Source organism: Saccoglossus kowalevskii, chromosome 4, assembly GCF_978046115.1.
Source record: "Saccoglossus kowalevskii chromosome 4, keSacKowa6.1, whole genome shotgun sequence".
Lineage (NCBI taxonomy): Eukaryota > Metazoa > Hemichordata > Enteropneusta > Harrimaniidae > Saccoglossus > Saccoglossus kowalevskii.
The window spans coordinates 8220907-8242375 of NC_140644.1; the positions used below are offsets into that span (position 1 = coordinate 8220907).

Sequence of the window (21469 nt, forward strand, 5' to 3'; positions counted from 1 at the left end):
TAGTCGTGGCCGAGTGGTTAAGGCGATGGACTAGAAATCCATTGGGCTCAGCCCGTGCAGGTTCGAATCCTGCCGACTACGAGTATTTAGGGTATGTATACTCGAAATGCAAGTGTAGCAATAAACACAATTTCTCTTCTTGGCATAATTTTGAATTATTTGAAAGTTTCATTGAGACAGTAAATGTCTATGGTTGATATGTTTGCGCACATTACTTATGTAATGATTCCAAAATTCGTCGATCCCATTGCAGTGTTGAACAGGACAACATAGCAGTAGTCGTGGCCGAGTGTTTAAGGCGATGGACTAGAAATCCATTGGGCTCTGCCCGCTCATGTTCGGATCCTGCCGACTACGTCTATTTAGGGTATGTATACTCGTAATGTAAGTGTAGCAATAAACACATTTCCCTTATATAGCCTAATTTTGAATTATTTGACAGTATCATTAAGACAGTAAACGTCTATTGTTGATATCAATGTTGGCGCACATTACTTATGTGATGATTCAAAAATTCGTCGATCCCATTGCAGTGTTGAACAGGACAACATAGCAGTAGTCGTGGCCGAGTGGTTAAGGCGATGGACTAGAAATCCATTCGCAGGTTCGAATCCTGCTGACTACGTCTATTTAGGTTATGTATACTCGAAATGCAAGTGTAGCAATAAACACAAGTTCTCTACTTGGCCTAATTTTGAATTATTTGAAAGTTTCATTGTTGATATCAATGTTGGCGCACATTATTTATGTGATGATTCCAAAATTTGTCGATCCCATTGCTGTGTTAAACAGTACAACATAGCAGTAGTCGTGGCCGAGTGGTTAAGGCGATGGACGAGAAAGCCATTGGGCTCAGCCCGCGCAGGTTCGAATCCTGACGACTACGTCTATTTAGGGTATGTTTACTCGAAATGCAAGTGTAGCAATAAACACAATATCTTTACTTGGCCTAATTTTGAATTATTTGAAAGTTTTATTGAGACAGTAAACGTCTATTGTTGATGTCAATGTTGGCGCACATTACTTATGTGATGATTCCAAAATTTGTCGATCCCATTGCTGTGTTAAACAGTACAACATAGCAGTAGTTGTGGCCGAGTGGTTAAGGCGATGGACTAGAAATCCATTCGCAGGTTCGAATCCTGCTGACTACGTCTATTTAGGTTATGTATACTCGAAATGCAAGTGTAGCAATAAACACAAGTTCTCTACTTGGCCTAATTTTGAATTATTTGAAAGTTTCATTGTTGATATCAATGTTGGCGCACATTATTTATGTGATGATTCCAAAATTTGTCGATCCCATTGCTGTGTTAAACAGTACAACATAGCAGTAGTCGTGGCCGAGTGGTTAAGGCGATGGACGAGAAAGCCATTGGGCTCAGCCCGCGCAGGTTCGAATCCTGCTGACTACGTCTATTTAGGGTATGTATACTCGAAATGCAAGTGTAGCAATAAACACAATTCCCTTATATAGCCTAATTTTGAATTATTTGACAGTATCATTAAGACAGTAAACGTCTATTGTTTATATCAATGTTGGCGCACATTACTTATGTGATGATTCAAAAATGTGTCGATCCCATTGCTGTGTTAAACAGTACAACACAGCAGTAGTCGTGGCCGAGTGGTTAAGGCGATGGACTAGAAATCCATTGGGCTATGCCCGCGCAGTTTCGAATCCTGCCGACTACGAGTATTTAGGGTATGTATACTCGAAATGCAAGTGTAGCAATAAACACAATTTCTCTACTTGGCATAATTTTGAATTATTTGAAAGTTTCATTGAGACAGTAAATGTCTATTGTTGATATGTTTGCGCACATTACTTATGTGATGATTCCAAAATTTGTCGATCCCATTGCTGTGTTAAACAGTACAACATAGCAGTAGTCGTGGGCGAGTGGTTAAGGCGATGGACTAGAAAGCCATTGGGCTCTGCCCGTGCAGGTTCAAATCCTGCTGACTACGTCTATTTAGGGTATGTATACTCGAAATGCAAGTGTAGCAATAAACACAATTCCCTTATATACTAATTTTGAATTATTTGACAGTATCATTGAGACAGTAAACGTCTATTGTTGATGTCAATGTTGGCGCACATTACTAATGTGATGATTCCAAAATTTGTCGATCCCATTGCAGTGTTGAACAGGACAACATAGCAGTAGTCGTGGCCGAGTGGTTAAGGCGATGGACTAGAAATCCATTGGGCTCTGCCCGCTCATGTTCGAATCCTGCCGACTACGTCTATTTAGGGTATGTATACTCGTAATGTAAGTGTAGCAATAAACACATTTCCCTTATATAGCCTAATTTTGAATTATTTGACAGTATCATTAAGACAGTAAACGTCTATTGTTGATATCAATGTTGGCGCACATTACTTATGTGATGATTCCAAAATTCGTCGATCCCATTGCAGTGTTGAACAGGACAAAATAGCAGTAGTCGTGGCCGAGTGGTTAAGGCGATGGTCTAGAAATCCATTGGGCTCTGCCCGTGCATGTTCGAATCCTGCAGACTACGAGTATTTAGGGTATGTATACTCGAAATGCAAGTGTAGCAATAAACACAATTCCCTTACATACTAATTTTGAATTATTTGACAGTATCATTGAGACAGTAAACGTCTATTGTTGATGTCAATGTTGGCGCACATTACTAATGTGATGATTCCAAAATTTGTCGATCCCATTGCAGTGTTGAACAGGACAACATAGCAGTAGTCGTGGCCGAGTGGTTAAGGCGATGGACTAGAAATCCATTGGGCTCTGCCCGCTCATGTTCGAATCCTGCCGACTACGTCTATTTAGGGTATGTATACTCGTAATGTAAGTGTAGCAATAAACACATTTCCCTTATATAGCCTAATTTTGAATTATTTGACAGTATCATTAAGACAGTAAACGTCTATTGTTGATATCAATGTTGGCGCACATTACTTATGTGATGATTCCAAAATTCGTCGATCCCATTGCAGTGTTGAACAGGACAAAATAGCAGTAGTCGTGGCCGAGTGGTTAAGGCGATGGACTAGAAATCCATTGGGCTCTGCCCGTGCAGGTTCGAATCCTACCGACTACGAGTATTTAGGGTATGTATACTCGTAATGCAAGTGTAGCAATAAACACAATTCCCTTATATAGCCTAATTTTGAATAATTTGAAAGTTTCATTGAGACAGTAAATGTCTATTGTTGATATGTTTGCGCACATTACTTACGTGATGATTCCAAAATTTGTCGATCCCATTGCTGTGTTAAACAGTACAACATAGCAGTAGTCGTGGGCGAGTGGTTAAGGCGATGGACTAGAAAGCCATTGGGCTCTGCCCGTGCAGGTTAAAATCCTGCTGACTACGTCTATTTAGGGTGTGTATACTCGAAATGCAAGTGTAGCAATAAACACAATTCCCTTATATAGCCTAATTTTGAATTATTTGACAGTATCATTAAGACAGTAAACGTCTATTGTTGATATCAATGTTGGCGCACATTACTTATGTGATGATTCCAAAATTCGTCGATCCCATTGCAGTGTTGAACAGGACAACATAGCAGTAGTCGTGGCCGAGTGGTTAAGGCGATGGACTAGAAAGCCATTGGGCTCTGCCCGCGCAGGTTCGAATCCTGCAGACTACGAGTATTTAGGGTATGTATACTCGAAATGCAAGTGTAGCAATAAACACAATTCCCTTATATACTAATTTTGAATTATTTGACAGTATCATTGAGACAGTAAACGTCTATTGTTGATGTCAATGTTGGCGCACATTACTAATGTGATGATTCCAAAATTTGTCGATCCCATTGCAGTGTTGAACAGGACAACATAGCAGTAGTCGTGGCCGAGTGGTTAAGGCGATGGACTAGAAATCCATTGGGCTCTGCCCGCTCATGTTCGAATCCTGCCGACTACGTCTATTTAGGGTATGTATACTCGTAATGTAAGTGTAGCAATAAACACATTTCCCTTATATAGCCTAATTTTGAATTATTTGACAGTATCATTAAGACAGTAAACGTCTATTGTTGATATCAATGTTGGCGCACATTACTTATGTGATGATTCCAAAATTCGTCAATCCCATTGCAGTGTTGAACAGGACAAAATAGCAGTAGTCGTGGCCGAGTGGTTAAGGCGATGGACTAGAAATCAATTGGGCTCTGCCCGTGCAGGTTCGAATCCTACCGACTACGAGTATTTAGGGTATGTATACTCGAAATGCAAGTGTAGCAATAAACACAATTCCCTTATATAGCCTAATTTTGAATTATTTGACAGTTTCATTGAGACATTAAACGTCTGTTGTTGATATCAATGTTGGCGCACATTACTTATGTGATGACTCCAAAATTTGTCGATCCCATTGCTGTGTTAAACAGTACAACATAGCAGTAGTCGTGGCCGAATGGTTAAGGCGATGGACTAGAAATCCATTGGACTCTGCCCGCGCAGGTTCGAATCCTGACGACTACGTCTATTTAGGGTATGTATACTCGAAATGCAAGTGTAGCAATAAACACAATTTCTTTACTTGGCCTAATTTTGAATTATTTGAAAGTTTTATTGAGACAGTAAACGTCTATTGTTGATGTCAATGTTGGCGCACATTACTTATGTGATGATTCCAAAATTTGTCGATCCCATTGCTGTGTTAAACAGTACAACATAGCAGTAGTTGTGGCCGAGTGGTTAAGGCGATGGACTAGAAATCCATTCGCAGGTTCGAATCCTGCTGACTACGTCTATTTAGGTTATGTATACTCGAAATGCAAGTGTAGCAATAAACACAAGTTCTCTACTTGGCCTAATTTTGAATTATTTGAAAGTTTCATTGTTGATATCAATGTTGGCGCACATTATTTATGTGATGATTCCAAAATTTGTCGATCCCATTGCTGTGTTAAACAGTACAACACAGCAGTAGTCGTGACCGAGTGGTTAAGGCGATGGACTAGAAATCCATTGGGCTCAGCCCGTGCAGGTTCGAATCCTGCCGACTACGAGTATTTAGGGTATGTATACTCGAAATGCAAGTGTAGCAATAAACACAATTTCTCTTCTTGGCATAATTTTGAATTATTTGAAAGTTTCATTGAGACAGTAAATGTCTATGGTTGATATGTTTGCGCACATTACTTATGTAATGATTCCAAAATTCGTCGATCCCATTGCAGTGTTGAACAGGACAACATAGCAGTAGTCGTGGCCGAGTGTTTAAGGCGATGGACTAGAAATCCATTGGGCTCTGCCCGCTCATGTTCGGATCCTGCCGACTACGTCTATTTAGGGTATGTATACTCGTAATGTAAGTGTAGCAATAAACACATTTCCCTTATATAGCCTAATTTTGAATTATTTGACAGTATCATTAAGACAGTAAACGTCTATTGTTGATATCAATGTTGGCGCACATTACTTATGTGATGATTCAAAAATTCGTCGATCCCATTGCAGTGTTGAACAGGACAACATAGCAGTAGTCGTGGCCGAGTGGTTAAGGCGATGGACTAGAAATTCATTCGCAGGTTCGAATCCTGCTGACTACGTCTATTTAGGTTATGTATACTCGAAATGCAAGTGTAGCAATAAACACAAGTTCTCTACTTGGCCTAATTTTGAATTATTTGAAAGTTTCATTGTTGATATCAATGTTGGCGCACATTATTTTTGTGATGATTCCAAAATTTGTCGATCCCATTGCTGTGTTAAACAGTACAACATAGCAGTAGTCGTGGCCGAGTGGTTAAGGCGATGGACGAGAAAGCCATTGGGCTCAGCCCGCGCAGGTTCGAATCCTGCTGACTACGTCTATTTAGGGTATGTATACTCGAAATGCAAGTGTAGCAATAAACACAATTCCCTTATATAGCCTAATTTTGAATTATTTGACAGTATCATTAAGACAGTAAACGTCTATTGTTTATATCAATGTTGGCGCACATTACTTATGTGATGATTCAAAAATGTGTCGATCCCATTGCTGTGTTAAACAGTACAACACAGCAGTAGTCGTGGCCGAGTGGTTAAGGCGATGGACTAGAAATCCATTGGGCTATGCTCGCGCAGTTTCGAATCCTGCCGACTACGAGTATTTAGGGTATGTATACTCGAAATGCAAGTGTAGCAATAAACACAATTTCTCTACTTGGCATAATTTTGAATTATTTGAAAGTTTCATTGAGACAGTAAATGTCTATTGTTGATATGTTTGCGCACATTACTTATGTGATGATTCCAAAATTTGTCGATCCCATTGCTGTGTTAAACAGTACAACATAGCAGTAGTCGTGGGCGAGTGGTTAAGGCGATGGACTAGAAAGCCATTGGGCTCTGCCCGTGCAGGTTCAAATCCTGCTGACTACGTCTATTTAGGGTTTGTATACTCGAAGTGCAAGTGTAGCAATAAACACAATTCCCTTATATAGCCTAATTTTGAATTATTTGACAGTATCATTAAGACAGTAAACGTCTATTGTTGATATCAATGTTGGCGCACATTACTTATGTGATGATTCCAAAATTCGTCGATCCCATTGCAGTGTTGAACAGGACAACATAGCAGTAGTCGTGGCCGAGTGGTTAAGGCGATGGACTAGAAATCCATTGGGCTCTGCCCGCTCATGTTCGAATCCTGCCGACTACGTCTATTTAGGGTATGTATACTCGTAATGTAAGTGTAGCAATAAACATATTTCCCTTATATAGCCTAATTTTGAATTATTTGACAGTATCATTAAGACAGTAAACGTCTATTGTTGATATCAATGTTGGCGCACATTACTTATGTGATGATTCCAAAATTCGTCGATCCCATTGCAGTGTTGAACAGGACAAAATAGCAGTAGTCGTGGCCGAGTGGTTAAGGCGATGCACTAGAAATCCATTTGGCTCTGCCCGTGCATGTTCGAATCCTGCAGACTACGAGTATTTAGGGTATGTACACTTGCATTTCGAGTATACACACCCTAAATATACGTAGTCAGCAGGATTTGAACCTGCACGGGCAGAGCCCAATGGCTTTCTAGTCCATCGCCTTAACCACTCGCCCACGACTACTGCTATGTTGTACTGTTTAACACAGCAATGGGATCGACAAATTTTGGAATCATCACATAAGTAATGTGCGCAAACATATCAACAATAGACATTTACTGTCTCAATGAAACTTTCAAATAATTCAAAATTATGCCAAGTAGAGAAATTGTGTTTATTGCTACACTGCACGGGCAGAGCCCAATGGCTTTCTAGTCCATCGCCTTAACCACTCGCCCACGACTACTGCTATGTTGTACTGTTTAACACAGCAATGGGATCGACAAATTTTGGAATCATCACATAAGTAATGTGCGCAAACATATCAACAATAGACATTTACTGTCTCAATGAAACTTTCAAATAATTCAAAATTATGCCAAGTAGAGAAATTGTGTTTATTGCTATACTTGCATTTCCAGTATACATACCCTAAATACTCGTAGTCGGCTGGATTCGAACCTGCACGGGCAGAGCCCAATGGATTTCTAGTCCATCGCCTTAACCACGCGGCCACGACTACTGCTGTGTTGTACTGTTTAACACAGCAATGGGATCGACAAATTTTTGAATCATCACATAAGTAATGTGCGCCAACATTGATATAAACAATAGACGTTTACTGTCTCATTGATACTGTCAAATAATTCATAATTATGCTATATAAGGGAATTGTGTTTATTGCTACACTTGCATTTCGAGTATACATACCCTAAATAGACGTAGTCAGCAGGATTCGAACGTGCGCGGGCTGAGCCCAATGGCTTTCTCGTCCATCGCCTTAACCACTCGGCCACGACTACTGCTATGTTGTACTGTTTAACACAGCAATGGGATCGACAAATTTTGGAATCATCACATAAATAATGTGCGCCAACATTGATATCAACACTGTACTGTTTAACACAGCAATGGGATCGACAAATTTTGGAATCACCACATAAGTAATGTGCGCCAACATTGGCATCAACAACAGACGTTTACTGTCTCAATGAAACTTTCAAATAATTCAAAATAAGGCCATATAAGGGAATTGTGTTTAATGCTACACTTGCATTTCGAGTATACATACCATAAATAGACGTAGTCGGCAGGATTCGAACCTGCGCGGGCAGAGCCCAATGGATTTCTAGTCCATCGCCTTAACCACTCGGCCACGACTAATGCTATGCTGTACTGTTTAACACAGCAATGGGATCAAAAAATTTTGGAGTCATCACATAAGTAATGTGCGCCAACATTGATATCAACAATAGATGTTTACTGTCTCAATGAAACTTTCAAATAATTCAAAATGAGGCCAAGTCGAGAAATTGTGTTTATTGCTACACTTGCATTTCGAGTATACATACCCTAAATAGACGTAGTCAGCAGGATTCGAACCTGCGTTGGCAGAGCCCAATGGATTTTCAGTCCATCGCCATAACCACCCGGCCACGACTACTGCTATGTTGTACTGTTTAACACAGCAATGGGATCGACAAATTTTGGAGTCATCACATAAGTAATGTGCGCCAACATTGATATCAACAACAGACGTTTAATGTCTCAATGAAACTGTCAAATAATTCAAAATTAGGCTATATAAGGGAATTGTGTTTATTGCTACACTTGCATTTCGAGTATGCATACCCTAAATACACGTAGTCGGTAGGATTCGAACCTGCACGGGCAGAGCCCAATGGATTTCTAGTCCATCGCCTTAACCACTCGGCCACGACTACTGCTATTTTGTCCTGTTCAACACTGCAATGGGATCGACGAATTTTGGAATCATCACATAAGTAATGTGCGCCAACATTGATATCAACAATAGACGTTTACTGTCTTAAGGATACACATTACTTATGTGATGATTCCAAAATTCGTCGATCCCATTGCAGTGTTGAACAGGACAACATAGCAGTAGTCGTGGCCGAGTGGTTAAGGCGATGGAATAGAAATCCATTGGGCTCTGCCCGCTCATGTTCGAATCCTGCCGACTACGTCTATTTAGGGTATGTATACTCGTAATGTAAGTGTAGCAATAAACACATTTCCCTAATATAGCCTAATTTTGAATTATTTGACAGTATCATTAAGACAGTAAACGTCTATTGTTGATGTCAATGTTGGCGCACATTACTAATGTGATGATTCCAAAATTTGTCGATCCCATTGCTGTGTTAAACAGTACGACATAGCATTAGTCGTGGTTAAGGCGATGGACTAGAAATCCATTGGGCTCTGCCCGTGCAGCTTCGAATCCTGCCGACTACGAGTATTTAGGGTATGTATACTCGAAATGCAAGTGTAGCAATAAACACAATTCCCTTATATAGCCTAATTTTGAATTATTTGACAGTATCATTGTGACAGTAAACGTCTATTGTTGATGTCAATGTTGGCGCACATTACTAATGTGATGATTCCAAAATTTGTCGATCCCATTGCTGTGTTAAACAGTACGACATAGCAGTAGTCGTGGCCGAGTGGTTAAGGCGATGGACTAGAAATCCATTGGGCTCTGCCCGTGCAGGTTCGAATCCTGACGACTACGAGTATTTAGGGTATGTATACTCGAAATGCAAGTGTAGCAATAAACACAATTCCCTTATATAGCCTAATTTTGAATTATTTGACAGTATCATTGTGACAGTAAACGTCTATTGTTGATGTCAATGTTGGCGCACATTACTAATGTGATGATTCCAAAATTTGTCGATCCCATTGCTGTGTTAAACAGTACGACATAGCAGTAGTCGTGGCCGAGTGGTTAAGGCGATGGACTAGAAATCCATTGGGCTCTGCCCGTGCAGGTTCGAATCCTGCCGACTACGAGTATTTAGGGTATGTATACTCGAAATGCAAGTGTAGCAATAAACACAATTCCCTTATATAGCCTAATTTTGAATTATTTGACAGTTTCATTGAGACAGTAACCTTCTATTGTTGATATCAACGTTGGCGCACATTACTTATGTGATGATTCAAAAATTTGTCGATCCCATTGCTGTGTTAAACAGTACGACATAGCAGTAGTCGTGGCCGAGTGGTTAAGGCGATGGACTAGAAATCCATTGGACTCTGCCCGTGCAGGTTCGAATCCTGCCGACTACGAGTATTTAGGGTATGTATACTCGAAATGCAAGTGTAGCAATAAACACAATTTCTCTACTTGGCATAATTTTGAATAATTTGAAAGTTTCATTGAGACAGTAAATGTCTATTGTTGATATGTTTGCGCACATTACTTACGTGATGATTCCAAAATTTGTCGATCCCATTGCTGTGTTAAACAGTACAACATAGCAGTAGTCGTGGGCGAGTGGTTAAGGCGATGGACTAGAAAGCCATTGGGCTCTGCCCGTGCAGGTTAAAATCCTGCTGACTACGTCTATTTAGGGTGTGTATACTCGAAATGCAAGTGTAGCAATAAACACAATTCCCTTATATAGCCTAATTTTGAATTATTTGACAGTATCATTAAGACAGTAAACGTCTATTGTTGATATCAATGTTGGCGCACATTACTTATGTGATGATTCCAAAATTCGTCGATCCCATTGCAGTGTTGAACAGGACAACATAGCAGTAGTCGTGGCCGAGTGGTTAAGGCGATGGACTAGAAAGCCATTGGGCTCGGCCCGCGCAGGTTCGAATCCTGCTGACTGCGTATATTTAGGGTATGTTTACTCGAAATGCAAGTGTAGCAATAAACACAATTTCTCTACTTGGCCTAATATTGAATTATTTGAAAGTTTCATTCAGACAGTAAACGTCTATTGTTGATATCAATGTTGGCGCACATTACTTATGTGATGATTCCAAAATTCGTCGATTTCATTGCTGTGTTGGACAGTACAACATAGCAGTAGTCGTGGCCGAGTGGTTAAGGCGATGGACTAGAAATCCATTGGGCTCTGCCCGCCCAGGGTCGAATCCTGCCGACTACGTCTATTTAGGGTATGTATACTCGTAATGCAAGTGTAGCAATAAACACAATTCCCTTATATAGCCTAATTTTGAATTATTTGAAAGTTTCATTCAGACAGTAAACGTCTAATATTGATGTCAATGTTGGCGCACATTACTTATGCGATGATTGCAAAATTTGTCGATCCCATTGCTGTGTTAAACAGTACAACTTAGCAGTAGTCGTGGCGGATGGACTAGAAATCCATTGGGCTCTGCCAGCGCAGGTTCGAATAATGTCGACTACGTCCTGTAAGCTCGAAATGCAAGTGTAGCAATAAACACAATTTATCTACTTGGACTAATTTTGAATTATTTGACAGTTTCATTGAGACAGTAACCGTCTAATATTGATGTCAATGTTGGCGCACATTACTTACGTGATCATTGCAAAATTTTGCGATCCCATTGCTGTGTTAAACAGTACAACATAGCAGTAGTCGTGGCCGAATAGTTAAGGCGATGGACTAGAAATCCATTGGACTCTGCCCGCGCAGTTTCGAATCCTGCCGACTACGTCTATTTAGGGTAAGTTTACTCGAAATGCATGTGTAGCAATAAACACAATTCCCTTATATAGCCTAATTTTGAATTATTTGAAAGTTTCATTGAGTCAGTAAACGTCTATTGTTGATATCAATGTTGGCGCACATTACTTATGTGATGATTCCAAAATGTATCGATCCCATTGCTGTGTTAAACAGTACAACATAGCAGTAGTCGTGGCAGAGTGGTTAAGGCGATGGACTAAAAATCCATTGGGCTCTGCCCGCGCAGGTTTGAATCCTGCCGACTATGTCTATTTAGGGTATGTATACTCGTAATGCAAGTGTAGCATTAAACACAATTCCCTTATATAGTCTAATTTTGAATTATTTGAAAGTTTCATTGAGACAGTAAACGTCTATTGTTCATATCAATGTTGGCCCACATTACTTATGTGATGATTCCAAAATTCGTCGATCCCATTGCAGTGTTGAACAGGACAACACAGCAGTAGTCGTGGCCGAGTGGTTAAGGCGATGGACTAGAAAGCCATTGGGCTCTGCCCGCGCAGGTTCGAATCCTGCTGACTACGTATATTTAGGGTATGTATACTCGTAATGCAAGTGTAGCAATAAACACAATTTCTCGACTTGGCCTCATTTTGAATTATTTGAAAGTTTCATTCAGACAGTAAACATCTATTGTTGATATCAATGTTGGCGCACATTACTTATGTGATGACTCCAAATTTTTTTGATCCCATTGCTGTGTTAAACAGTACAGCATAGAAGTAGTCGTGGCCGAGTGGTTAAGGCGATGGACTAGAAATCCATTGGGCTCTGCCCGTGCAGGTTCGAATCCTGCCGACTACGTCTATTTAGGGTAAGTATACTCGAAATGCAAGTGTAGCAATAAACACAATTCCCTTATATAGCCTATTTTGGAATTATTTGAAAGTTTCATTAAGACAGTAAACATCTATTGTTGATATCAATGTTGGCGCACATTACTTATGTGATGACTCCAAATTTGTCGATCCCATTGCTGTGTTAAACAGTACAGCAGAGCAGTAGTCGTGGCCGAGTGGTTAAGGCGATGGACTAGAAATCCATTGGGCTCTGCCCGCGCAGGTTCGAATCCTGCCGACTACGTCTATTTATGGTATGTATACTCGAAATGCAAGTGTAGCATTAAACACAATTCCCTTATATGGCCTTATTTTGAATTATTTGAAAGTTTCATTGAGACAGTAAACGTCTGTTGTTGATGCCAATGTTGGCGCACATTACTTATGTGGTGATTCCAAAATTTGTCGATCCCATTGCTGTGTTAAACAGTACAGTGTTGATATCAATGTTGGCGCACATTACTTATGTGATGATTCCAAAATTTGTTGATCCCATTGCTGTGTTAAACAGTACAACATAGCAGTAGTCGTGGCCGAATGGTTAAGGCGATGGACTAGAAATCCATTGGGCTCTGCCCGTGCAGGTTCGAATCCTACCGACTACGAGTATTTAGGGTATGTATACTCGAAATGCAAGTGTAGCAATAAACACAATTCCCTTATATAGCCTAATTTTGAATTATTTGACAGTTTCATTGAGACATTAAACGTCTGTTGTTGATATCAATGTTGGCGCACATTACTTATGTGATGACTCCAAAATTTGTCGATCCCATTGCTGTGTTAAACAGTACAACATAGCAGTAGTCGTGGCCGGGTGGTTATGGCGATGGACTGAAAATCCATTGGGCTCTGCCAACGCAGGTTCGAATCCTGCTGACTACGTCTATTTAGGGTATGTATACTCGAAATGCAAGTGTAGCAATAAACACAATTTCTCGACTTGGCCTAATTTTGAATTATTTGAAAGTTTCATTGAGACAGTAAACATCTATTGTTGATATCAATGTTGGCGCACATTACTTATGTGATGACTCCAACACTTTTTGATCCCATTGCTGTGTTAAACAGTACAACACAGCAGTAGTCGTGGCCGAGTGGTTAAGGCGATGGACTAGAAATCCATTGGGCTATGCTCGCGCACTTTCGAATCCTGCCGACTACGAGTATTTAGGGTATGTATACTCGAAATGCAAGTGTAGCAATAAACACAATTTCTCTACTTGGCATAATTTTGAATTATTTGAAAGTTTCATTGAGACAGTAAATGTCTATTGTTGATATGTTTGCGCACATTACTTATGTGATGATTCCAAAATTTGTCGATCCCATTGCTGTGTTAAACAGTACAACATAGCAGTAGTCGTGGGCGAGTGGTTAAGGCGATGGACTAGAAAGCCATTGGGCTCTGCCCGTGCAGGTTCAAATCCTGCTGACTACGTCTATTTAGGGTTTGTATACTCGAAGTGCAAGTGTAGCAATAAACACAATTCCCTTATATAGCCTAATTTTGAATTATTTGACAGTATCATTAAGACAGTAAACGTCTATTGTTGATATCAATGTTGGCGCACATTACTTATGTGATGATTCCAAAATTCGTCGATCCCATTGCAGTGTTGAACAGGACAACATAGCAGTAGTCGTGGCCGAGTGGTTAAGGCGATGGACTAGAAATCCATTGGGCTCTGCCCGCTCATGTTCGAATCCTGCCGACTACGTCTATTTAGGGTATGTATACTCGTAATGTAAGTGTAGCAATAAACACATTTCCCTTATATAGCCTAATTTTGAATTATTTGACAGTATCATTAAGACAGTAAACGTCTATTGTTGATATCAATGTTGGCGCACATTACTTATGTGATGATTCCAAAATTCGTCGATCCCATTGCAGTGTTGAACAGGACAAAATAGCAGTAGTCGTGGCCGAGTGGTTAAGGCGATGCACTAGAAATCCATTTGGCTCTGCCCGTGCATGTTCGAATCCTGCAGACTACGAGTATTTAGGGTATGTACACTTGCATTTCGAGTATACACACCCTAAATATACGTAGTCAGCAGGATTTGAACCTGCACGGGCAGAGCCCAATGGCTTTCTAGTCCATCGCCTTAACCACTCGCCCACGACTACTGCTATGTTGTACTGTTTAACACAGCAATGGGATCGACAAATTTTGGAATCATCACATAAGTAATGTGCGCAAACATATCAACAATAGACATTTACTGTCTCAATGAAACTTTCAAATAATTCAAAATTATGCCAAGTAGAGAAATTGTGTTTATTGCTACACTGCACGGGCAGAGCCCAATGGCTTTCTAGTCCATCGCCTTAACCACTCGCCCACGACTACTGCTATGTTGTACTGTTTAACACAGCAATGGGATCGACAAATTTTGGAATCATCACATAAGTAATGTGCGCAAACATATCAACAATAGACATTTACTGTCTCAATGAAACTTTCAAATAATTCAAAATTATGCCAAGTAGAGAAATTGTGTTTATTGCTATACTTGCATTTCCAGTATACATACCCTAAATACTCGTAGTCGGCTGGATTCGAACCTGCACGGGCAGAGCCCAATGGATTTCTAGTCCATCGCCTTAACCACGCGGCCACGACTACTGCTGTGTTGTACTGTTTAACACAGCAATGGGATCGACAAATTTTTGAATCATCACATAAGTAATGTGCGCCAACATTGATATAAACAATAGACGTTTACTGTCTCATTGATACTGTCAAATAATTCATAATTATGCTATATAAGGGAATTGTGTTTATTGCTACACTTGCATTTCGAGTATACATTCCCTAAATAGACGTAGTCAGCAGGATTCGAACGTGCGCGGGCTGAGCCCAATGGCTTTCTCGTCCATCGCCTTAACCACTCGGCCACGACTACTGCTATGTTGTACTGTTTAACACAGCAATGGGATCGACAAATTTTGGAATCATCACATAAATAATGTGCGCCAACATTGATATCAACACTGTACTGTTTAACACAGCAATGGGATCGACAAATTTTGGAATCACCACATAAGTAATGTGCGCCAACATTGGCATCAACAACAGACGTTTACTGTCTCAATGAAACTTTCAAATAATTCAAAATAAGGCCATATAAGGGAATTGTGTTTAATGCTACACTTGCATTTCGAGTATACATACCATAAATAGACGTAGTCGGCAGGATTCGAACCTGCGCGGGCAGAGCCCAATGGATTTCTAGTCCATCGCCTTAACCACTCGGCCACGACTACTGCTATGCTGTACTGTTTAACACAGCAATGGGATCAAAAAATTTTGGAGTCATCACATAAGTAATGTGCGCCAACATTGATATCAACAATAGATGTTTACTGTCTCAATGAAACTTTCAAATAATTCAAAATGAGGCCAAGTCGAGAAATTGTGTTTATTGCTACACTTGCATTTCGAGTATACATACCCTAAATAGACGTAGTCAGCAGGATTCGAACCTGCGTTGGCAGAGCCCAATGGATTTTCAGTCCATCGCCATAACCACCCGGCCACGACTACTGCTATGTTGTACTGTTTAACACAGCAATGGGATCGACAAATTTTGGAGTCATCACATAAGTAATGTGCGCCAACATTGATATCAACAACAGACGTTTAATGTCTCAATGAAACTGTCAAATAATTCAAAATTAGGCTATATAAGGGAATTGTGTTTATTGCTACACTTGCATTTCGAGTATGCATACCCTAAATACTCGTAGTCGGTAGGATTCGAACCTGCACGGGCAGAGCCCAATGGATTTCTAGTCCATCGCCTTAACCACTCGACCACGACTACTGCTATTTTGTCCTGTTCAACACTGCAATGGGATCGACGAATTTTGGAATCATCACATAAGTAATGTGCGCCAACATTGATATCAACAATAGACGTTTACTGTCTTAAGGATACACATTACTTATGTGATGATTCCAAAATTCGTCGATCCCATTGCAGTGTTGAACAGGACAACATAGCAGTAGTCGTGGCCGAGTGGTTAAGGCGATGGACTAGAAATCCATTGGGCTCTGCCCGCTCATGTTCGAATCCTGCCGACTACGTCTATTTAGGGTATGTATACTCGTAATGTAAGTGTAGCAATAAACACATTTCCCTAATATAGCCTAATTTTGAATTATTTGACAGTATCATTAAGACAGTAAACGTCTATTGTTGATGTCAATGTTGGCGCACATTACTAATGTGATGATTCCAAAATTTGTCGATCCCATTGCTGTGTTAAACAGTACGACATAGCATTAGTCGTGGTTAAGGCGATGGACTAGAAATCCATTGGGCTCTGCCCGTGCAGCTTCGAATCCTGCCGACTACGAGTATTTAGGGTATGTATACTCGAAATGCAAGTGTAGCAATAAACACAATTCCCTTATATAGCCTAATTTTGAATTATTTGACAGTATCATTGTGACAGTAAACGTCTATTGTTGATGTCAATGTTGGCGCACATTACTAATGTGATGATTCCAAAATTTGTCGATCCCATTGCTGTGTTAAACAGTACGACATAGCAGTAGTCGTGGCCGAGTGGTTAAGGCGATGGACTAAAAATCCATTGGGCTCTGCCCGTGCAGGTTCGAATCCTGACGACTACGAGTATTTAGGGTATGTATACTCGAAATGCAAGTGTAGCAATAAACACAATTCCCTTATATAGCCTAATTTTGAATTATTTGACAGTATCATTGTGACAGTAAACGTCTATTGTTGATGTCAATGTTGGCGCACATTACTAATGTGATGATTCCAAAATTTGTCGATCCCATTGCTGTGTTAAACAGTACGACATAGCAGTAGTCGTGGCCGAGTGGTTAAGGCGATGGACTAGAAATCCATTGGGCTCTGCCCGTGCAGGTTCGAATCCTGCCGACTACGAGTATTTAGGGTATGTATACTCGAAATGCAAGTGTAGCAATAAACACAATTCCCTTATATAGCCTAATTTTGAATTATTTGACAGTTTCATTGAGACAGTAACCTTCTATTGTTGATATCAACGTTGGCGCACATTACTTATGTGATGATTCAAAAATTTGTCGATCCCATTGCTGTGTTAAACAGTACGACATAGCAGTAGTCGTGGCCGAGTGGTTAAGGCGATGGACTAGAAATCCATTGGACTCTGCCCGTGCAGGTTCGAATCCTGCCGACTACGAGTATTTAGGGTATGTATACTCGAAATGCAAGTGTAGCAATAAACACAATTTCTCTACTTGGCATAATTTTGAATAATTTGAAAGTTTCATTGAGACAGTAAATGTCTATTGTTGATATGTTTGCGCACATTACTTACGTGATGATTCCAAAATTTGTCGATCCCATTGCTGTGTTAAACAGTACAACATAGCAGTAGTCGTTGGCGAGTGGTTAAGGCGATGGACTAGAAAGCCATTGGGCTCTGCCCGTGCAGGTTAAAATCCTGCTGACTACGTCTATTTAGGGTGTGTATACTCGAAATGCAAGTGTAGCAATAAACACAATTCCCTTATATAGCCTAATTTTGAATTATTTGACAGTATCATTAAGACAGTAAACGTCTATTGTTGATATCAATGTTGGCGCACATTACTTATGTGATGATTCCAAAATTCGTCGATCCCATTGCAGTGTTGAACAGGACAACATAGCAGTAGTCGTGGCCGAGTGGTTAAGGCGATGGACTAGAAAGCCATTGGGCTCTGCCCGCGCAGGTTCGAATCCTGCTGACTGCGTATATTTAGGGTATGTTTACTCGAAATGCAAGTGTAGCAATAAACACAATTTCTCTACTTGGCCTAATATTGAATTATTTGAAAGTTTCATTCAGACAGTAAACGTCTATTGTTGATATCAATGTTGGCGCACATTACTTATGTGATGATTCCAAAATTCGTCGATTTCATTGCTGTGTTGGACAGTACAACATAGCAGTAGTCGTGGCCGAGTGGTTAAGGCGATGGACTAGAAATCCATTGGGCTCTGCCCGCCCAGGGTCGAATCCTGCCGACTACGTCTATTTAGGGTATGTATACTCGTAATGCAAGTGTAGCAATAAACACAATTCCCTTATATAGCCTAATTTTGAATTATTTGAAAGTTTCATTCAGACAGTAAACGTCTAATATTGATGTCAATGTTGGCGCACATTACTTATGCGATGATTGCAAAATTTGTCGATCCCATTGCTGTGTTAAACAGTACAACTTAGCAGTAGTCGTGGCGGATGGACTAGAAATCCATTGGGCTCTGCCAGCGCAGGTTCGAATAATGTCGACTACGTCCTGTAAGCTCGAAATGCAAGTGTAGCAATAAACACAATTTATCTACTTGGACTAATTTTGAATTATTTGACAGTTTCATTGAGACAGTAACCGTCTAATATTGATGTCAATGTTGGCGCACATTACTTACGTGATCATTGCAAAATTTTGCGATCCCATTGCTGTGTTAAACAGTACAACATAGCAGTAGTCGTGGCCGAATAGTTAAGGCGATGGACTAGAAATCCATTGGACTCTGCCCGCGCAGTTTCGAATCCTGCCGACTACGTCTATTTAGGGTAAGTTTACTCGAAATGCATGTGTAGCAATAAACACAATTCCCTTATATAGCCTAATTTTGAATTATTTGAAAGTTTCATTGAGTCAGTAAACGTCTATTGTTGATATCAATGTTGGCGCACATTACTTATGTGATGATTCCAAAATGTATCGATCCCATTGCTGTGTTAAACAGTACAACATAGCAGTAGTCGTGGCAGAGTGGTTAAGCCGATGGACTAAAAATCCATTGGGCTCTGCCCGCGCAGGTTTGAATCCTGCCGACTATGTCTATTTAGGGTATGTATACTCGTAATGCAAGTGTAGCATTAAACACAATTCCCTTATATAGTCTAATTTTGAATTATTTGAAAGTTTCATTGAGACAGTAAACGTCTATTGTTCATATCAATGTTGGCCCACATTACTTATGTGATGATTCCAAAATTCGTCGATCCCATTGCAGTGTTGAACAGGACAACACAGCAGTAGTCGTGGCCGAGTGGTTAAGGCGATGGACTAGAAAGCCATTGGGCTCTGCCCGCGCAGGTTCGAATCCTGCTGACTACGTATATTTAGGGTATGTATACTCGTAATGCAAGTGTAGCAATAAACACAATTTCTCGACTTGGCCTCATTTTGAATTATTTGAAAGTTTCATTCAGACAGTAAACATCTATTGTTGATATCAATGTTGGCGCACATTACTTATGTGATGACTCCAAAATTTTTTGATCCCATTGCTGTGTTAAACAGTACAGCATAGCAGTAGTCGTGGCCGAGTGGTTAAGGCGATGGACTAGAAATCCATTGGGCTCTGCCCGTGCAGGTTCGAATCCTGCCGACTACGTCTATTTAGGGTAAGTATACTCGAAATGCAAGTGTAGCAATAAACACAATTCCCTTATATAGCCTATTTTGGAATTATTTGAAAGTTTCATTAAGACAGTAAACATCTATTGTTGATATCAATGTTGGCGCACATTACTTATGTGATGACTCCAAATTTGTCGATCCCATTGCTGTGTTAAACAGTACAGCAGAGCAGTAGTCGTGGCCGAGTGGTTAAGGCGATGGACTAGAAATCCATTGGGCTCTGCCCGCGCAGGTTCGAATCCTGCCGACTACGTCTATTTATGGTATGTATACTCGAAATGCAAGTGTAGCATTAAACACAATTCCCTTATATGGCCTTATTTTGAATTATTTGAAAGTTTCATTGAGACAGTAAACGTCTGTTGTTGATGCCAATGTTGGCGCACATTACTTATGTGGTGATTCCAAAATTTGTCGATCCCATTGCTGTGTTAAACAGTACAGTGTTGATATCAATGTTGGCGCACATTACTTATGTGATGATTCCAAAATTTGTTGATCCCATTGCTGTGTTAAACAGTACAACATAGCAGTAGTCGTGGCCGAATGGTTAAGGCGATGGACTAGAAATCCATTGGGCTCTGCCCGTGCAGGTTCGAATCCTACCGACTACGAGTATTTAGGGTATGTATACTCGAAATGCAAGTGTAGCAATAAACACAATTCCCTTATATAGCCTAATTTTGAATTATTTGACAGTTTCATTGAGACATTAAACGTCTGTTGTTGATATCAATGTTGGCGCACATTACTTATGTGATGACTCCAAAATTTGTCGATCCCATTGCTGTGTTAAACAGTACAACATAGCAGTAGTCGTGGCCGGGTGGTTATGGCGATGGACTGAAAATCCATTGGGCTCTGCCAACGCAGGTTCGAATCCTGCTGACTACGTCTATTTAGGGTATGTATACTCGAAATGCAAGTGTAGCAAGCAATAAACACAATTTCTCGACTTGGCCTAATTTTGAATTATTTGAAAGTTTCATTGAGACAGTAAACATCTATTGTTGATATCAATGTTGGCGCACATTACTTATGTGATGACTCCAAAACTTTTTGATCCCATTGCTGTGTTAAACAGTACAGCATAGCAGTAAGGTTAAGGTTAAGGCGATGGACTAGAAATCCATTGGGCTCTGCCCGCGCAGATTCGAATCCTGCCGACTACGTCTATTTAGGGTAAGTATACTCGAAATGCAAGTGTAGCAATAAACACAATTCCCTTATATAGCCTATTTTTGAATTATTTGAAAGTTTCATTAAGACAGTATACATCTATTGTTGATATCAATGTTGGCGCACATTACTTATGTGATGACTCCAAATTTGTCGATCCCATTGCTGTGTTAAACAGTACCGCAGAGCAGTAGTCGTGGCCGAGTGGTTAAGGCGATGGACGAGAAAGCCATTGGGCTCAGCCTGCGCACGTTCGAATCCTGCTGACTACGTCTATTTAGGGTATGTATACTCGAAATGCAAGTGTAGCAATAAACACAATTCCCTTATATAGCATAATTATGAATTATTTGACAGTATCATTGAGACAGTAAACGTCTATTGTTTATATCAATGTTGGCGCACATTACTTATGTGATGATTCAAAAATTTGTCGATCCCATTGCTGTGTTAAA

The 21469-nt window shown here is 40.2% G+C and overlaps 21 non-coding genes across 21 annotated transcripts in view; 16 read left to right on the forward strand and 5 right to left on the reverse strand.

Moving 5' to 3' along the window:
- The window catches only part of TRNAS-AGA (transfer RNA serine (anticodon AGA)), an 82-nt gene extending 1 nt beyond the window's left edge, over positions 1-81 (forward strand). Inside the window, exon 1 of the tRNA in view lies at positions 1-81. This exon is cut by the window's left edge and continues 1 nt beyond it. This is a non-coding gene — a tRNA (tRNA-Ser).
- A 1532-nt stretch (positions 82-1613) lies between these two features.
- On the forward strand, positions 1614-1695 carry TRNAS-AGA (transfer RNA serine (anticodon AGA)). The gene has a single exon. It is a non-coding gene; the product is annotated as a tRNA-Ser (tRNA).
- A 1310-nt stretch (positions 1696-3005) lies between these two features.
- Positions 3006-3087, forward strand: TRNAS-AGA (transfer RNA serine (anticodon AGA)). Its single transcript has one exon. It is a non-coding gene; the product is annotated as a tRNA-Ser (tRNA).
- A 5035-nt stretch (positions 3088-8122) lies between these two features.
- Positions 8123-8204, reverse strand: TRNAS-AGA (transfer RNA serine (anticodon AGA)). The gene has a single exon. It is a non-coding gene; the product is annotated as a tRNA-Ser (tRNA).
- A 198-nt stretch (positions 8205-8402) lies between these two features.
- TRNAF-GAA (transfer RNA phenylalanine (anticodon GAA)) lies at positions 8403-8484 on the reverse strand. Its single transcript has one exon. It is a non-coding gene; the product is annotated as a tRNA-Phe (tRNA).
- Positions 8485-8682: 198 nt separating this feature from the next.
- On the reverse strand, positions 8683-8764 carry TRNAS-AGA (transfer RNA serine (anticodon AGA)). The gene has a single exon. It is a non-coding gene; the product is annotated as a tRNA-Ser (tRNA).
- Positions 8765-9777: 1013 nt separating this feature from the next.
- Positions 9778-9859, forward strand: TRNAS-AGA (transfer RNA serine (anticodon AGA)). The gene has a single exon. It is a non-coding gene; the product is annotated as a tRNA-Ser (tRNA).
- Positions 9860-10057: 198 nt separating this feature from the next.
- On the forward strand, positions 10058-10139 carry TRNAS-AGA (transfer RNA serine (anticodon AGA)). The gene has a single exon. It is a non-coding gene; the product is annotated as a tRNA-Ser (tRNA).
- Positions 10140-11710: 1571 nt separating this feature from the next.
- Positions 11711-11792, forward strand: TRNAF-AAA (transfer RNA phenylalanine (anticodon AAA)). The gene has a single exon. It is a non-coding gene; the product is annotated as a tRNA-Phe (tRNA).
- Positions 11793-12270: 478 nt separating this feature from the next.
- Positions 12271-12352, forward strand: TRNAS-AGA (transfer RNA serine (anticodon AGA)). Its single transcript has one exon. It is a non-coding gene; the product is annotated as a tRNA-Ser (tRNA).
- Positions 12353-12549: 197 nt separating this feature from the next.
- On the forward strand, positions 12550-12631 carry TRNAS-AGA (transfer RNA serine (anticodon AGA)). The gene has a single exon. It is a non-coding gene; the product is annotated as a tRNA-Ser (tRNA).
- A 559-nt stretch (positions 12632-13190) lies between these two features.
- TRNAF-GAA (transfer RNA phenylalanine (anticodon GAA)) lies at positions 13191-13272 on the forward strand. The gene has a single exon. It is a non-coding gene; the product is annotated as a tRNA-Phe (tRNA).
- A 2307-nt stretch (positions 13273-15579) lies between these two features.
- Positions 15580-15661, reverse strand: TRNAS-AGA (transfer RNA serine (anticodon AGA)). Its single transcript has one exon. It is a non-coding gene; the product is annotated as a tRNA-Ser (tRNA).
- A 198-nt stretch (positions 15662-15859) lies between these two features.
- TRNAF-GAA (transfer RNA phenylalanine (anticodon GAA)) lies at positions 15860-15941 on the reverse strand. Its single transcript has one exon. It is a non-coding gene; the product is annotated as a tRNA-Phe (tRNA).
- Positions 15942-16954: 1013 nt separating this feature from the next.
- TRNAF-AAA (transfer RNA phenylalanine (anticodon AAA)) lies at positions 16955-17036 on the forward strand. Its single transcript has one exon. It is a non-coding gene; the product is annotated as a tRNA-Phe (tRNA).
- A 198-nt stretch (positions 17037-17234) lies between these two features.
- TRNAS-AGA (transfer RNA serine (anticodon AGA)) lies at positions 17235-17316 on the forward strand. Its single transcript has one exon. It is a non-coding gene; the product is annotated as a tRNA-Ser (tRNA).
- A 198-nt stretch (positions 17317-17514) lies between these two features.
- TRNAS-AGA (transfer RNA serine (anticodon AGA)) lies at positions 17515-17596 on the forward strand. The gene has a single exon. It is a non-coding gene; the product is annotated as a tRNA-Ser (tRNA).
- A 1571-nt stretch (positions 17597-19167) lies between these two features.
- TRNAF-AAA (transfer RNA phenylalanine (anticodon AAA)) lies at positions 19168-19249 on the forward strand. The gene has a single exon. It is a non-coding gene; the product is annotated as a tRNA-Phe (tRNA).
- A 478-nt stretch (positions 19250-19727) lies between these two features.
- TRNAS-AGA (transfer RNA serine (anticodon AGA)) lies at positions 19728-19809 on the forward strand. Its single transcript has one exon. It is a non-coding gene; the product is annotated as a tRNA-Ser (tRNA).
- Positions 19810-20006: 197 nt separating this feature from the next.
- TRNAS-AGA (transfer RNA serine (anticodon AGA)) lies at positions 20007-20088 on the forward strand. The gene has a single exon. It is a non-coding gene; the product is annotated as a tRNA-Ser (tRNA).
- Positions 20089-20647: 559 nt separating this feature from the next.
- On the forward strand, positions 20648-20729 carry TRNAF-GAA (transfer RNA phenylalanine (anticodon GAA)). The gene has a single exon. It is a non-coding gene; the product is annotated as a tRNA-Phe (tRNA).
- Positions 20730-21469: the final 740 nt, after the last annotated feature.